General features: G+C 41.3%; 1 pseudogene; it reads right to left on the reverse strand.

Moving 5' to 3' along the window:
• Nucleotides 1-839: 839 nt before the first annotated feature.
• On the reverse strand, nt 840-14,858 carry LOC126067196 (zinc finger protein 300-like; annotated as a pseudogene).
• Between the last annotated feature and the right edge of the window lie 2,714 nt (nt 14,859-17,572).

Raw genomic sequence — 17,572 nt, forward strand, 5'->3', positions numbered from 1 at the left:
ACCATCCTGCTTCAGAACCAGTCTTCACACCACACCAAGCTCCCGGGGTCGGGGGGTGGGAATGAGGGAGGATAAAAGAGAGAAATGAGCAAGTGGTGCCAATTCCAAGATCCGGGGCCCACCCAGAGACTATAACAATTTATATTCTTGAAATGGAAAAACATATAAAGACCACCTTTATTGAACCTGATCAATCCATCTTTCCATCTTTCTACCAAAAGAATTTTACACACACCTTTAGGGGTGAAAGTCAAGTCTCCTCCCCAGAGAGTACTGTGTCATGGGATTTTGTGACTCAAGCTTTCTTCGTGTCCTCTACTGAGCTATAATTATGCTAAGCTAATATTTATAATTTCACCATATGACCTGATTCTGATATGTAGAATAATCGGGAACATGTAACTTCAAAACAGACTGTATATGTAGTTTCTTCTAGTGTTATGGTAATCCTTCAGTTCACAATTTTAAAAGTTCTACATGCCATTGTAAAAACAACCATGATTTATATAATTAAGACTTTTCTATTATCTTTGAGCCCTGGTGGCGCAGTGGTTAAAACTTGGCTGCTAACCAAAAGATTGGCATTTCAAAGCCACCAGCTGCTCCCTGGAAACCCTAAGGGGCAGTTCTACTCTTTCCTATAGAGTCACCATGACTCAGAATTGGCTCAACGGCAATGGTTTGCTTAAAAGTTAAATACTACACTAGGAACATGATTTCATTTGTAAAATTTTAACCACAGATATGTAGAACCCAAAGTCATCAAATCCTTGGACCTTATAGTATTTACTAAGGCTTGTGGTAATACTGAAGGCTTTTCTGTGCTCAGTTCATTCATATTATTTCACCACTGCATGAATTCTCTGGTGTACGGTGAGTTGTGACTTCTGGATGAAGGCTTTTCCACATATGGTACACTGATAGGGTTTCTCCCCAGTATGAATTCTAATATGTACAACAAGGTCTGACTTCTGGGATAATGCCTTACCACATTCAGTACATATGTAAGGTTTCTCTCCTGTATGAATTTGTTTATGTCCTGGGGGGTGGGACTTCTGAGAGAACACTTTTCCACACTCAGTACACACATAAGGCTTTTGTCCTGTGTGAACACTCTGATGTCCAATGAGATGGGACTGCTGACAAAAGGCTTTTCCACATTCACTGCATTTACAGGGTTTCTATCCAGTATGTGTTCTCTGATGTATCATGAGCTGTGACTTCCGGGAGAAGGTCTTGCCACATTCAGTACATTTACAAGGGTTTTTCCCAGTATGAATTATATGACATGTAATAAGTTCTGACTTCCTGCTAAAGGCTTCCCCACACTGAGTGCATTTGTCAGGTTTCTCTCCAGTGTGAATTCTCTTACATATAATGAGGTGGGACTTCACATAGAATGCTTTCCCACATTCAGTGCACTCATATGGCTTCTCTCCAGTATGTGCTCTATGATGTATAATAAGCTGTGACTTCTGGGAGAAAGCCTTCTCACATTGACTACATTCATATGGTTTTTCCCCAGTGTGAATTCTCTGATATATAATGAGGGGAGATTTCTGGGAGAAGGCTTTCCCACATTCACTACATTCATATGGTTTTTTCCCAGAATGAACTTTCTGATGTATAAGGAGGGATGATTTCTGAGACAAGGCTTTTCTACATTCAGAACATTCATAAGGTTTCTCCCCTGTATGAGTTCTTTGATGTACAATTAGGTGTGACTTCTCACTGAAGGCTTTTCCACATGCACCACAATCATATGGTTTTTCTCCAGTATGAATTCTTTGATGTATAATGAGCTGTGATTTCTCGAGAAAGAGCTTTCCACAGTCAATACACAGTACTTCTCCCCAATTTCAATACTTGTATATTGAATAAGAGATTGTTCAGTGCTAAGAATGCTTCCACACTGATTATCTTCACAGTACCTCACCCCATTAAGAATTTTCTCATGCTTAGAATGGAAAGAACTGTTGCTAGATGTTCTCTCTTCTCTCACACCCAAAATTCTCATCGATGTTTTCTCTTGCATAACCCTTATTACAACTGAGTAGGATTTTATTAGGTTTCAAACTACCTTCAAATGAGTCATATTTATACAGTCTTTGTCTTGATGTGCCTAAGTCTGTGCACTCACGAAATAGTTTTCCAAAGGCATTATATGTGTGACCTGACTCCCCCATAACTCTTTTGTTGTTAATGATTGTGACTTGCCTGAAAGACTTGTTTTGGTTTTCCTCATCTCTCTCCAGGTGGTCATCACCTTGCCAGACTTTTAAAATGGAGCACTATGAATGATCCCTTGTGACACTTTCAAATATTTCCTTATGAAAGGAAACATCTCCAAAAATACCCAGCTGAGGGGCATCAAGTCTACTCTCCAAATCTGAAAGAATAAAGAGATAAAATCAACCAAATAGAAGATTTAGTAGAGGACAGAACATGTGGAACAAATGAATGATCCAGAACGGCCCATGAGCACAAAGGATGGAAGGGGGTCAGACCATTTAGAAACACAATAAAACATGTAAGTTTATCTGATGAATAAAGATAGAAACCCTGGTGGCATAGTGGTTAAGAGCTACAGCTGCTGACCAAAAAGGTCAGCAGTTCAAATCCACCAGGCACTCCTTGGAAACCCTATGGGGCAGTTCTACTCTGTCCTATAGGGTTTATAAGTCGGAATCAACTTGACGGCAACAGATTTGGTCTTTTTTTGTTTTGTTTTACTTCTAATAATGATGACATGAGGTGCTCATGAAATTTCTCTCTGCAGAAAATAAGTGTAAAACTGAATACAATTCACTGAATAATGACTAAAGGCAGACTACAAGCTAAGAAGTGTTTACTCATTAAAAACTGCTACTTCATTGGGAAAGAAAGGAGAGTTTGCGGCCTTCTTTCACAGAGCTTTCCCACACCCATATCCCAGTTTACGCGGCATTAACAAACCAGTGGCAAACTTAGTTTGAAGCTGATGGTAGAGCAGCTAGAAATTTAACTGGGGGAATTTGGAAGCAAAAACTGTCATAGAACTCAGATTATAAACTCTCCACACATTGCTATCTGACAGCTAAAATGTATGTGCAAGGAGATCCCAGAAAACCCACAAGTGATTAAACGCTGGAGAGACTTATGCACTTTCTATACCTTGAAAGCATTCTAACTCACACACAACTCAGGCAGTAAAGTACAGAAGACTTACTTTTTTTCCATGCCTAGTGTAGCCTGTCCAAATTGCTAGCTCATCTCTAAGTTATGCGAATGCAGAGGAATCCCTTAGGGAGTCAGGCTTTAAAAAAAAAAAAAGAGCAAATACCAGCGGTGGCACACTATGAGAGAAACAGATGTCAGTTTGAGCCCAAGTAGTTAATTACCTCTTAAAAATTCAACAATGTACAGTTTTTGACCAAAAATTATTAGACATGCAAAGAAACAGGAAAATGAAACCTATACTCAAGAACAAAATCACTCAATAAAAACTGACTCACAGTGGATCCAGATAATAGAATAACACAGACTGCAAATAAGCTATAATAAATATGTTCAAATAATTAAAGGAAAACATGCCAAGGAATGAGTGAACAACAGGCAATTTCAAAAGAAAAGGAAATTATATAAAAGGACCAGTTTGACTATAAAGCGATATAATTTAGGGGTAATGGGAAGGTTCCATATCTTGATTATGGTGATGTTACATGACTCTAAGCATTTGTCAAAATATAAAGAAAGAGTAAACTTTATTTTATGTAAATTTAAAAATAAATTAAACAAAGAATCATATTCTAAAGCTGAGGTGAAAAATATACCAGATGGGTTCATTAGCAGATTTGAAAAGGCAGAAGACAAAATCAGGGAACTTAAAAATCCAAACAACAAAGAGGAAGAAAAAGATTTAACAAAAATAAAATAGAGCCTCAGAGATCTGTGGATTAATATTAAGCATTCCAGTATATGTATAACTACAGTGCCAGAAAGAGAGTAGAAAAAGGGACAGATAAAATATGTGAAGAAATACTGTCTGAAAAGTTACCAAATTTGGTGGAAAATATTAACTTACAGATACAAGAAGCTCATCAAATCACAAGTAGAATACCTAGATACCTAAACACATCATAATCAAACTGTTGATAGTAAAGATAAAGAGAAAATCTTGAAAGCAGAAACAGAAAAATGACATATCATGCACAGGAGAAAAATAACAGAATTTTCAGTTGACTTCTCAACACACACACAAAAAAAGGAAGCCAGGAAACATTGGAGTGACAGATTCAAAGTGCTAAAAGAAAGTAACCTGTCAACTAAGAATTCTATATTCAGTGAATCTTTACTTTTAAAATGATGGCAAAATAAATACATTTCCAGATAAACAAAAATGTGTTGATAGCAGACTTGTTCTATAAGAAATAGTAAAGAAAGTCTTCTGGCTGAAGAGAAATGATACCAGATGGTAACACAAATTCACAGAACACTAGAAATAAAAAAAATGTGGATAAATACAAAGTAGGTCGTATATGTCCATTTTTTCTCGTTTCTTCTAACTTCTTTAAAAGACTTTTGAAAGCAAAAATCGCAACAATGTATTGCCAAATTTATGACAAATATAAGTGCAACATATATGACTACAAATGAGCAAAGCAGCACAGGATGGTTGGGTGTGGGGGTGAAGAACACAGCTATGCCAGTGCAGAATTTCTATATTTTGTTGGGGAAAAAAAGGCAAAAAAAAACTTGAAGTAGATAGTGAGTGTTAAAAATCACACCGTAATTGCTAAAGTGACCCATACACACATACACACAAAGAACTACATGTTATTAATGTCTGACTTATGTACAACCCATAGCTAGCAATCAACCCCCATAAAGCCCATTATATTAAAAATTCAAGGTACATACAATGGTTTATAATAACGAACGTGTGCTACTTTGTGATGTGCATCAAAACATTTTCATTATTACTGTATTATTATCTTAAAAATGTTTTTAGTGTATCTGGAAGTGTTTCTTTAAAGTTTTTATGCATAGAAAGGTACACTACATACTAGACACCAAGATAAACATTTGACTAACTGAGATTAGATACGAACTGTACCTAACTGTTCTGACTTATGTACAAATAGGACTTAAAGACAGAGTTAGCGAAGGAACTTCTTCACAATCTGGGAACAGCCTATACAGCTAAGAATTCAATAGAACAATTAAACTAGTATATTAAAAAATATTCTTTTAACAATAAAGAAGGCATTAAAACAAAAACAGAGACCAAAAAAGCAATCAAAGAGAAAACAAACAGCAAAATGAAAAACCTAAGTCAAACCAAATCAATAATAATGCTAACTGAGAACAGACTAACAACAGAATAATCAAAGGACAGAAATTGTCAAACTGAATAAAACAGTAAGAGTCAACTATATGTTGTCTAAAAGAGATACACTTTAAATTCAAAGATACAAATAGACTGAACATAAAAGGATGGAAAAAGATATACTAGGCATGTAGTAAGCATAAGCAAGGTGGAGTAGATATATTAATATCAGACAAAATAAACTTCAAGACAACAAATATTAGAAAAAAGGGGAATATACCAAAACTGTAAAAAGGATCACTCCAGCAAGAAAATATAATTATAAATGTATATGCACCTAACAACAGAGCCCCACCAAATATGAAATCAAAGCTGACAAAAATGAAAAGAAAGACAAATTAGCAATTATAGCTACTTTATTTCAATGCTCCTCTCAAAATAATTGGTAAAACAAGTAGACAAAAAAAAATCAGTAAGTATCACGTAAACTGATGTAATTAACATCTATCGACGTAAAAAATCGACATACCACCCAACAACTGAATACATATTCCTTTCAAGGGCACATGGAACAGTCATGAAAATAGACCATACACAAAGCCTCAAAACAAGTTTCAATAATTTTATAATGATGGAGATTATACACAGTATATTCTCCAAGCATAAAAAAATTAAATTAGAAATAGATAACAGAAGGAAATCTGGGAAATCTCCCCAAGTATTAGGAAATTCAACAACACAATTATACACAACCCATGTGTCAAAGAGAAAAGTCATAGGAGGAATTAGAAAATATTTTAATGGAATAAAAAAAAAAATGAAAACACAAAATATCAAAATTTGTGAGATGCAGCTAAAGCAGTGTTTAGAGGAAAAATGATATAGCCTTCACTGTGCACAACTCTGATATGCACAAATTTCAGTTACCATAGTTTAATTAAACTATGTCCCCCAACAACACAGTTCAGATTCAGTTACTAAGGTATATTATCTGTGAACAATGGCATAAAGTAAAAACTTCACTGCTAGCTCTTCTGTCCAGAAAGCACTACATCGATAACAGATACACATCATGACCAGTGACTAATCATTTCAGTGATTGTTGACAGTACATTTGTTATTCAGTATGCTTACAGACAGAAAACCATACAGTCATGTTGCTTCCTTGTCTCCCCGTGATAAACCCACATGATATTTTACAAAAATGGATAATCAAAAAAGGAACAGGTCAACAAAAATGAAAGTATAGCAAAGAAAGCAAGTTAAGTGATTAACACTGGAAGTGAAACTGGGTATGACTGGAAGATGGCTAACCATGGAAATGTTACAATGCCATCTTTCAAGACACTTTAGATATGCAGCCACAGGAACTTAGTGAAGGTAAACTCATCTACTTAAATGAAGAAAGTGGCTGTGACAAAAGGATAAAGATATCCTAGAGGAAGTGACACCGGTAAAACTCCGCACATTAAATGAACTCTTGTAAATATTTCATAACATTGAAAGCACAAAGGATGAAATGTTGGAAGCTGATCCAAATTTAGAAAGGAGTATGACAACTGGCCAAGGCATAAAAGATGAAAAGAAGGCAAGCACTGTTCAAGCTACTCTTGATAAGTTTTCAAAGCCACAAAGAGATACCACTTCACACCCACTGTTGTTGTTGTTAGGTGCCGTCGAGTCTGTTCCGACTCATAGCAACCCTACACGCAACAGAACGAAACACTGCCCGGTCCTGCACCATCATTAGGATTGTTGTTATGGTTGGGCTCACTGTTGCAGCCACTGTGTCAATCCACCTCATTGAGGGTCTTCCTCTTTTCCACTGACCCTGTACTCTGCCAAGCATGATGTCCTTCTCTAGGGACTGATCCCTCCTGACAACATGACCAAAGTATGTAAGATGCAGTCTCACCATCCTTGCTTCTAAGGAGCATTCTGGTTGTACTTCTTCCAAGACAGATTTGTTCATTCTTTTGGCAGTACATGGTATATTCAATATTCTTGACCAACACCACAATTCAAAGGCATCAATTTTTCTTTAGTCTTCCTTTTTCATTGTCCAGCTTTCACATGCATATGATGCGATTGAAAATAACATGGTTTTTTTTTTGGGGGGGAGGTCAGGCACACCTTAGTCTTCAAGGTGACATCTTTGCTTTTCAACGCTTTAAAGAGGTCTGTTGCAGCAAATTCACCCAATGCAATATCTCTCTTGATTTCTTGACTGCTGCTTCCATGGCTGTTGATTGTAGATCCAAGTAAAATGAAATCCTTGACAACTTCAATCTTTTCTCCATTTATCATGATGTTGCTCATCAGTCCAGTTACGAGGATTTTTGTTTTTGATGTTCTTAGCTGAGTCTCCCGAGGGGCCTGAAGTGTTTACTTTGAAAAAATTCAAGTGTCTAAAACAGGCCCGAGTTGCCTGGATACTGCAGCTAGGAATAATGGAATAGGACCGCAGTTTTATTTTGTTGTTTTCGGAACTGAGGCCATGATTAAGAGGGACGGGCGGGGGCATTCATATTGCGCCACTAGAGGTGAAATTCTTGGACCAGCACAAGATGGACCAGAGCAAACCATTTGCCAAGAATGTTTTCATTAATCACACCCACTAGGATAGCTAAAATTAAAAGTCAGATAGTAACAAGTATTGATGAAAATGTGGAGAAATCATAACCCTCATTGTGGTGCAGTGAATTACTTAATATGGCCCTTATAGCCATGCATAGTCTTGTAACTCCCACACACTGGTTGGGTGGGGCTATGCAAATAAGGTGCTTGTGTTTCCACCAAGAGGACTGGACAGATTCTTAATAATACAAATAAGGTGCATGGTACCCTTTTTGGGATAGGGCCATGCAAATAAGTTGTATGGAATCCTATTGAGGAGATTGGTCAGTTTTGGCATCCCGCTAGGCTTAAAATGAGCCATCCCAGAGGTAGTAAGAGAAGATATCATTACTATCAAAAACAAGAGACAGATGTGGAGCATATCCTTTGGACCTGGGGACCCTACACTGAGAACCTTCTAGACTCAGGAGACAGAGACAGGTGTAACACTGAAGACAGTGAAAAACAGCAAGAAGTGTCTGTATAGAAATGGTGACAGCTGAACCAGGAGACAGGCATGAGACAGTGCAGTAGACTTCCTGGCCCACAGAGCAGGGCAGCTACAGTGGGCATGCTGACCCACAAGAGTGAGAGAGCCACAAACCTTTGGGCAGAAGGCTTGCTGGCAGGGAACTTGGAGGAGGCTGGTTTGTCAACCTACGGAGCAAGAGAACTGAGCGCCTTTGGGCTGAGGCTTATTAGAGGAATGGGGTGCCTCTGGGTGCTTATTGGCTGAGCTAACGAACATTATAACCCTTGCCCAAGCAGGGCAGAAGCCAGGCTGAGAGCCCAGGGCTGAGAGCCAAGGGCCAAGAGACCAAGAGGCTGAGGGGTGGAGGGCAAAAGAGAGGTCTGCCTGTGGGTATGGCTGAGAAGCTTTCCTGATTGAAGAGCTTTATCCTGAGTTGTTCCTGATCCTGAACTGTAACCTGTTACTTCCATAATAAACCCTACAGTACAGTGAATTACTTAATATGACCCTCCTAGCCATGCATGATCTTGTAACTCCCACCAAGCCACTGGGTGGAACTATGCAAATATGTTGCTTGTGTCCCACCAAGGGGATTGGACAGCTTGCTAATAATGCATATAAGATGCATGGCACTGTTGTGGGGGGTGGAATCATGCAAATAAGGCATATGGAACCCTAACAAGGGGATTGGTCAGTTTTACCATCCCGCTAGGCTTAAAATGAGCCATTCCCCAAGCAGGAAAGGGGGACCTCACTACCACCAAGAAACAATAGCCAAGAGTGGAGTGCATCTTTTGAATCCAGGGTCCCCGAGCTGAGAACCTCCTTGACCCAGGAGAGAGAGACAGAGCTGTAACACTGGAGACAGTACGAGAGGGCAAAAAGCAGCAGCAGAGAGACAATGGCAGAACCAGGGGACTAGCACAAAGTGGCACAGTAGGCTTTCCAACCCACAGAGCCGACCCATAGAGTGAGAGAGCTGAGCATGCTAACCCCTAAAGCAAGAGAGCTGAGCACCTTCAGGCAGCAGACTTGGGGACAGAGTAGGGTGCCACTAGGCATTTATTGGTGGAGCTAAAGAGCTTTGTAACACTTGCCCCAGCAGGGCAAAGGCCAGGCTGGCCCAAGAGGCCTGAGGGACTCAGAGGCCAAGAGCCAGTGAGAGGTCTGCCTGCAGGCACAGCTAAGAAAAGGCTGTCTTGATCAAAGAACTGCATTCTGAGTTGTCTCTGATCCTGAATTGTAACTTATTACTTCCTTAATAAACCCCATAACTGTGAGTATGCTCTGTGAGTTCTGTGTGACCACTGTAATGAATTATTGAACCCAACACAGAAGTAGAGAGTACTATGGGAAGGATGGATGGTTTCAGAATTGGTAGAAAGTTTGGAGATAGAGGTATGTTTGACCTTCGCCTCACAGGAATCAGCCTTGGACTGATGCAGATGATGATTCTCCTACCTTGTGAACTTAAATACTGCCACGTCGTTCTTTACACTCATACACTGTTAGTAGGAATGGAAAATAGTGCAAACACTTTGAAACACAGTCCAGCAGTTACTCAAATGGTTACATATACAGTTACTATAAAAAAAAAAGTTTTTTTGTTTTTTTTTTTACTATACATCTTAGTTATTTAGTGGTGCTATAACAGAAATACTACAAATGGATGGTTTTAACAAAGAGAAATTTATTCTCTTACAGTTCAGGAGGCTAGAAATTTGAATTCAGGGTGCCAGCTCCAGGTGAAGGCTTTCTCTCTCTGTTGACTCTGGAGGAAGGTCCTTGTTATCAATCTTCCCCTGTTCTAGGAGCTTCTCAGTGCAGGGACTCCAGGTCCAAAGGACACGTGCTCCTAGCTCTACTTTCTTGGTGGTATGAGGTCCCCATGTCTCTCTGCTCACTTCTCTCTTTTATATCACAAATGAAATTGGTTTAAGACACAGCTGAATGTTATATATTGAGTCCTGGCTCACTAACATAACTGCCTCTAATTCTGCCTCATTAACATCATAGAGGTAGGACTTACAACACATAGGAAAATCACATCAGATGACAAAATGGTAGATAATCACACAATACTGGGAATCATGGCCTAGCCAAGTTAACACATATTTTGGGGGCACACAAGTCAATCCATAACACCATATGACCCAGCAATTTCAGTCCTAGGTATATACCCAAAGAAAACAGAAACATATGTCCACACAAAAACTTATACCAAATATTTATAGCAGCATTTATTCATAATAGCCAAAAGGGGGAAACAATCTAAGTGTTATTCAACAGATGAATGGATAAATAAAATGTGGTATTATCCATACAATGGAATACTATTTGGCCATCAAAAGAAATGAAGTACTTGAAGCATGCTAAACATGGATGAACTTTGACAACCTTATGCTAAGTGAAAGAAGCCAGTAACAAAAGATCATTTTTATACGATTCCATTTATATGAAATGTGCAGAACAGGCAAATCTATAGATAGAAATAGATTAGTGGTTGGTTTGGGCTAAAGAGGTTGTGGATAGGAAGGTATAAAAATGACGTGGTGGGGGCGTTTGACCTCCTCCAACTTCATGAGCGGGAGAGAGAGAATCAAGCATCAGCCCAAGGCTGACTTCTGAGGTGGAGGTCAAACATACCTCTACTCTCCAACCTTTTTACTTTCTGACACCAAGGGTCCATCCCACGGCACTCTCTACTTCTCTGTTGGGTTTGATAATTCATTGCAATGGCCACAAAGAACTCAGAGACCATACTCAATTACAGGGTTTATTAGCAAAGTAAAAGGTTACAATTTAGGGCCAGGAAAGACTCAGGATACAGTTCCTTTGTCAAGACAGCTTCTCAGCCACGCCAGCAGACAGGCATCTCTCTGGGTCTCCACCTCTTGGCCCCCAGCCCTTTGCCAGGCCCCTAGCCCTTTGCCAGGACAAGTGTTACAAAGCTCTTTATCCCGCTAATAACTGCCTGGGTGCACCCCACTCTGCCCGTAGGCCTTGGCCCAAAGGCACTCAGCTCTCTTGCTCCACGGGAGGGTTGGCAAGCCTAGATCCCCCGACAGGTACCCTGAGATACCCTACTCCACCAAGAAGTCTCTTGCCTAAAGGCACTCAGCCCTCTCACTCTGCAGGCCAGGAAATCCACCGCGCTGTCTCCTGCTGATCTCCCCGTTCTGCTCTGCTGTGCTTGCCACCGCTTCTCGCCATCTTGCACTGTCTCCAATATTAGAGCTCTCTGTCTCCTGGGTCTAGGAGGCTCTCAGCACAGGGACCCCAGAACCAGAGGACACACTCTGCTCCCAGCTCTTCTTTCATGGTGGTAGTGAGGTCACCCTCTTTCTGCCTCTGGGATGGCTCATTTAAAGCAGAATGAAAAAACTGACCAATCTCCTCATTAGAGTTTTATACACCTTATTTACATGGTCCCCCCCCCCAGTACCATGCACCTTACAGGCTTATTAGCAAGCTATCTGTCATGAATTGAACCATGTTCCCCCAAAAATGTGTGCATCAATTGCACTGGGCTATGATTCCTGGTATTGTGTGATTTTCCTGTATGTTGTAAATCCTGCCTCTATGATGTTAATGAGGGAGGATGGGCAGCAGTTGTATTAGTGAGGCAGGACTCAACCTACAAGATTGGATTGTATCTTGAGGCAATCTCTTGAGATATAACAGAAAAGTGAACAGAGAGACAGGGGGACCTCGTACCACCAAGAATGCAGTGCCGGGAGCAGAGTGCATCCTTTAGACCCGGGGTTCCTGCACAGAGAAGCTCCTAGTCTGGGGGAAGATTGATGAGAAGGCTGACAGAGAGAGAAAGCCTTCCCCTGGGGCTGACGTCCTGAATTTGGACTTTTAGCCTACTTCATTGTGAGAAAATAAATTTCTCTTTGTTAAAGCCATCCACTTGTGGTATTTCTCTTACAGCAGCACTAGATAACTAAGACACTATCCAATCCCCTTGGTGGGCCACAGTACCTTATTTGCATAGTTCCACCCAATCTTTTGGTGGGAGTTACAAGACCATGGTGAGAAAGGCCATATAAAAGTGATCCATCGTACCACAGGAGGCTACTTGGTTTTTTTTTGGGTGATAATAATGCTCTAAATTTGTGGTGCGATGGATTGCTTTCCTATGGCCTTTCTCGCCATGGTCTTTTAACTCTCACCCATGTGACTATAAAAACAAGGTAACTGTGACCATCCCAGAGGCAGGAGGAGAGGATCTCACCACTATCAAGAAAGAAGAGCCAGGAACAGAGCACATCCTTTGGACCCAGGATCCCTGTGCTGAGAAGCTCCTGGAACCAGGAGATAGAGAGAAAGTGAGAGCTGTAACAAGAAGCAGTGGCACAGATACAGTAGCAGCAGAACTGGGAAAGCAGCAGGAGATGGCCTGGCTCACGGAATGAGAAAGCTAAGTGCCTGCGGCAGGGGCTTGCTAATGGAGTAGGGTGTCTCGAGGTAATTGGTGGGGCTAGGTTTGCCAATCCACGGAGCTAGAGTAGAGTGCCTTTGGGCTGAGGTTTACTGGCAGAGTGTGATGCTTCTGGGCACTTATTGGTAGAGCTAAAAGAGCTTTGTAACACTTGCCCAATCAGGGCAGAGGCCAGGGGGCCAGAGAGAGGCCTGCCTGCAGTCATGGCTGAGAAGAGGCTGTCCTGATGGAAGAACTGTACCTCAAGCATTCCTGAACCTGAATTGTAACCTGTCACTTCCCTAATAAATCCCATAATTGTTGAGTATGGTCTGTGAGTTCTGTGCGCCAATTGCAATGAATTATCCAACTCAGCAGGGTGCCGTGCTAGGGATGTTCGTGTTTTATTTGGTAAAAATGGCGGAGACAGGAGGCATGTCTGCCTCATAGGAATCAGACTTGGGCTGTTGATTTTGATTCTCCCTCCCCCTTGTGATGTTAGAGGAGATCTGACACCACCACTACACCATTTTTACACTTAATTAGCTGTTGAATACCTACTATGTGCTCAGCACAGGAGCAAAGAATAGGAGATATTGATCTGGGTGAGATATAAGCCTCAGCTGCCAACCAATTAAAAACCAAAACCAACGAAATGTGATTTCATTTTCTCTTGTACCCCATCTGCCAGAATTTCAGCTGGATAGATCCAGTCCACCATGTCTGTCTTGATGATCCACACCTCTTCTCCATGTTCCAACTTGGCGATGACATCTGATTTGGAAACAGGATATCCTATTACACGGAAATCACACAGGAACTGGGATTGACTTCAGCTGAAGAAAGAAAAGAAGGTGCAGTTTCAGGAACCCCACAATGAAGCTGTTGAGCTAGCTCTCAGCAAAGTAATGGCCTTCCAGTGGGGAGGGCAAGGAGGGCACAAAAGTCATTCAGAGGATGTGAGGGCTCCCACGACAAGAACACTGTTTCATATGGGGTGTTCCAGACTTTATCAAAACAGACCTGGAAGGAAACATTTAAGAGAAATAGTCATGGTGGCGTCTGGACATCCAGTCCTGAATCGAGTACACAAGAATTTCAATACATGTTTGTTGAATAGAACGTAGAATGGTTTCAATAAACTTAGGAGAAGGCAGGATTGAAATCACACCTTTCCAAATGAGAAAGAGAAAAGCAGCCCCTGATTTGAGAGCAAGCCTGGCACTTGCAACTCTTCTATTTAACATAAACAAATTCACAGAATGCCAGACAAAGCCATGCAGTGATTATGACAGACCAAGACAAAAACAAGACCACTCTGAAATCATGTCTGAAATAGACAAAACATTGTCCAAGCCATAAAGCACCAAACACTCTCCTCTCCCAGCTAATATGAGTAACTGCGCTTCCTTATCAATTACACCTTTAGCCTCAGTCTAGTCTTTCCTCTTTCTAAACAAGATTAAACTCCCCAATCATTGAATTATACTGCTTCCTGATACCATCCAATCCAGAGTAAGGTCCACTTCTTTAAACCTTTCCTAAAATCACCTAACACAAGCCCAATCCTATCAATCCTTTCTAACACCTCTTATTGAGACACCCCAAGGCCTCCGTGGTGTGTTCTTCCTCACTGCAGGAGCAATAAACCCAACTTGTTCAACTGCAGGGTGTTCCTGGTGGTCTTTGGCTGGAGGTGGTTGACAATACTTCTATCACCTTAGATTTGGTTGCTTCTATTTTCAAAGGATATGTGCTTCTGTGAGAGCACAAGTGATAAGGGGCAACGGTAGCCGGAGAAAAACACCTGCTTGAACTTGAGTGACTGGCTAGACAGATGGAAGTGGTAATATGAGGCCTTTCCTGGTCTCTAGCCCCATTATGGACCTTTAGAAATCTCTGGATCCCCAGGTCCAGAAATCACAGATCCCACAGCGAGTCCTACCTCCACCACAGTCCTGATCATACACGTCCACAAATGACTGGACCCACGGACACTCGACGCACAGGCCCAGCAAACCGAACCCACCGATCATATTGCTCTCCCTACTCTGACCCCAGAATGTTCCCAACACTCATCCTAAAGACTTCCCATCACTGACTTCACAGACTTCCAATATCTGACCCTCAAGGACACCCGCCAATTACCAATCCCGGGCTTCCCCATGGCTCTACTCATATGTCCCCTTTCTGACCCCCTAACTCGGTTATCAGGTCCGGAAACGCCCATCACACCGTAATCCAGGGCGGCTATCACATCCACAATGATGAACTCTCACACTTCCTCTCTTGGCGAACAAAGCGCGTTGTCCTCGAGCCTGCGCCGTTCCCGTACTAGGTGGTTTTGGCCATTCCGCACATTCGGCGGCTTTGTTCAGGATGGAATGTGGTTGCCCCTACACGACATTTCCATATGGGGTCGCCATCTCGATAGTCCGTTCATTTTCGTACAAGCGTAGAAATCCAGTTTATTCCGGGCGCATAGTTAGGGATATACCACTGCGGCAGGGTAGAGAGGAGGGAAGAAAATGACTGGAAAGGTGCATATTTTTGCAGAGAGATTTTACAAAGAAGTGGGGGAAGAAATTGGAATGGTACCGTCCTCTACTGGCAGACTGCAGTTGGTGAAAGAGGAAGAATGAAATGTTAAAAAATTTTTTCGTTGGCGAGTCTATTTAAAATTGGCTTGTACAGTGAAGGGTAGATCTTAAATTTTGTCCCTTAATTCCCTAATGCTTCCTGATTCCCTCTTCCAGAAACCAAACTACTCCTGCATTTTGTGCTACCTGCATTTTGGGTTCTTCAGGCATTAGCAGATCTCTGAAGTTCGCTAGCAGCTTCTACCCCTTCCTTCCCTAGAGCTCTTCTTCAGCAGCTGAGACCTGCCAGTGAGCTCATCACCCTTCTGAGCTTTGCGGCCGTTCCCTAGGGCTGGTCCCAGGAATGTAGTGATGAAAAGGCTGGGCACTCTCTCACCTGTTACCACTGCTCTTTCGCCCTGGCTTGTTCACATCTGTTTTGAATAAACTTACATTCTCCAAGCAAAAAAAAAAAAATTGGCTTGTAAATGGTACAGAAACCCTGGTGGCGTACAGGTTAAGAGTTCAGCTGCTAACCAAAAGGTCAGCGGTTCGAATCCACCAGGCGCTCCTTGGAAACCCCATGGGGCGGTTCTACTCTGTCCTATAGGGTCGCTATGAGTCGGAATCGACTCCACGACAACAGATTTGGTTTGGTTTGTAAATGGTACAGTCCCGTAACCGCGAGACTCTATTTCCGGAGAGGGGTGAAAACTGGAAGTGATACCGTCTTCTCCCGGAGATTCCATAGTGAAAGAGAGGGCCAAATGGAAGCGTACACTGGGGGGCTCAGAGGGGGTAAGCAATAATAATAAATTTAATTATGCTAATAACAATTACAAAAAATGCTCCCGGGGGATATTACAGCTTCATTAATAAATTGGAGGGGCCGGCTGGAGAAGAAAAAAAATTGGGAGTAAAGGAATGGATACTGATGCACAAAATAAGGGGGAAATTGAGGAACAGAAAAAGGGAAACTGAAGGACAAAATGACAAAGACGTGAGAACAGAGAGTGGGAAGACCAAGGCACAGAAGGGAAGATTGCAGGACTGAGAGACTAAGGACAGAGCAGGGTTTGGATAATGAGACCCAGATAAAAAGAGGCCACTGAAGGAAAGGAAGAGGTAGAAGACTGAGAACTGAGGCAGCTAACACAACATTAGCAATGAAAACTCTGCAACTTGGGAAATCTCTCCCCTGGACTTCAAAAGTCACTATTTTCAGGGATAAGTGGGTAAAGTACAAAATTCATAAGGTGGCCCCAAAATTAGGGGCTGAATGCAACACTGATTTTACTGTCAAATACATACAGTATACATTATCTGCTTTTCATAGTTGCTATCGATGTTTTTTCCTTGACTATTCATGCTGGCATCCATGGTTTGCTGTTCACAATAGTGGATCGTCCAGTGTTGCATCACTTTGGAGTAATGCCACAAAAGTGTGTAACTTAAGTGCATTGTAATTAGGAGCATTAAGAATCAATCTTTGACATTCAGGCAGTTGACAGACACATGAAGAAATTGTCCTGGTCATTACCCATTAGAAAAATGCAAATCAAAACTACAGTGAGATACCATGTCACCCTGACATTATTGGCACTAATTAAAAACAAAACAAAACAGAAAATAACAAATGCTGGAGAGGTTGCAGGGAGATTGGAACTCTTATGCAGTGCTGGTAGGAATGTAAAATGGTACACCACTAAGGAAAACAGTATGGTACTTCCTTAATAAGGTAGAAATAGAAATAACACAGATCCAGCAAACCACTCCTAGGAATATATCCTAGAGAAATAAGAGCCATCACACGAATAGACACATGCACACCCATGTTCATTGCAGCATTATTCACAATAGCAAAGAGATGAATGGATAAACAAATTATGATGCACAGTGGAATACTACATAACTAAAGAGCAATGATGAATCTGTGAAGCATCTCACAGCATGGATGAATCTGGAGGGCATTATGCTAACTGAAGTAAGTCAATCACTGAAAGACAAATATTGTATGAGACCACTATCAGAAAAACCCAAGAAAAGGTTTACACAGAAAAAAAAGCAATCTTTGATGGCTACAAGGTAGAGGGGTGGATAGGGGAAATCACTAACTAGACAGTAGACAAGGGTTAACTTTGGTAAAGGGAAAGACAACACACAATATAGGG

Source organism: Elephas maximus, chromosome 2 (assembly GCF_024166365.1).
Source record: "Elephas maximus indicus isolate mEleMax1 chromosome 2, mEleMax1 primary haplotype, whole genome shotgun sequence".
Lineage (NCBI taxonomy): Eukaryota > Metazoa > Chordata > Mammalia > Proboscidea > Elephantidae > Elephas > Elephas maximus.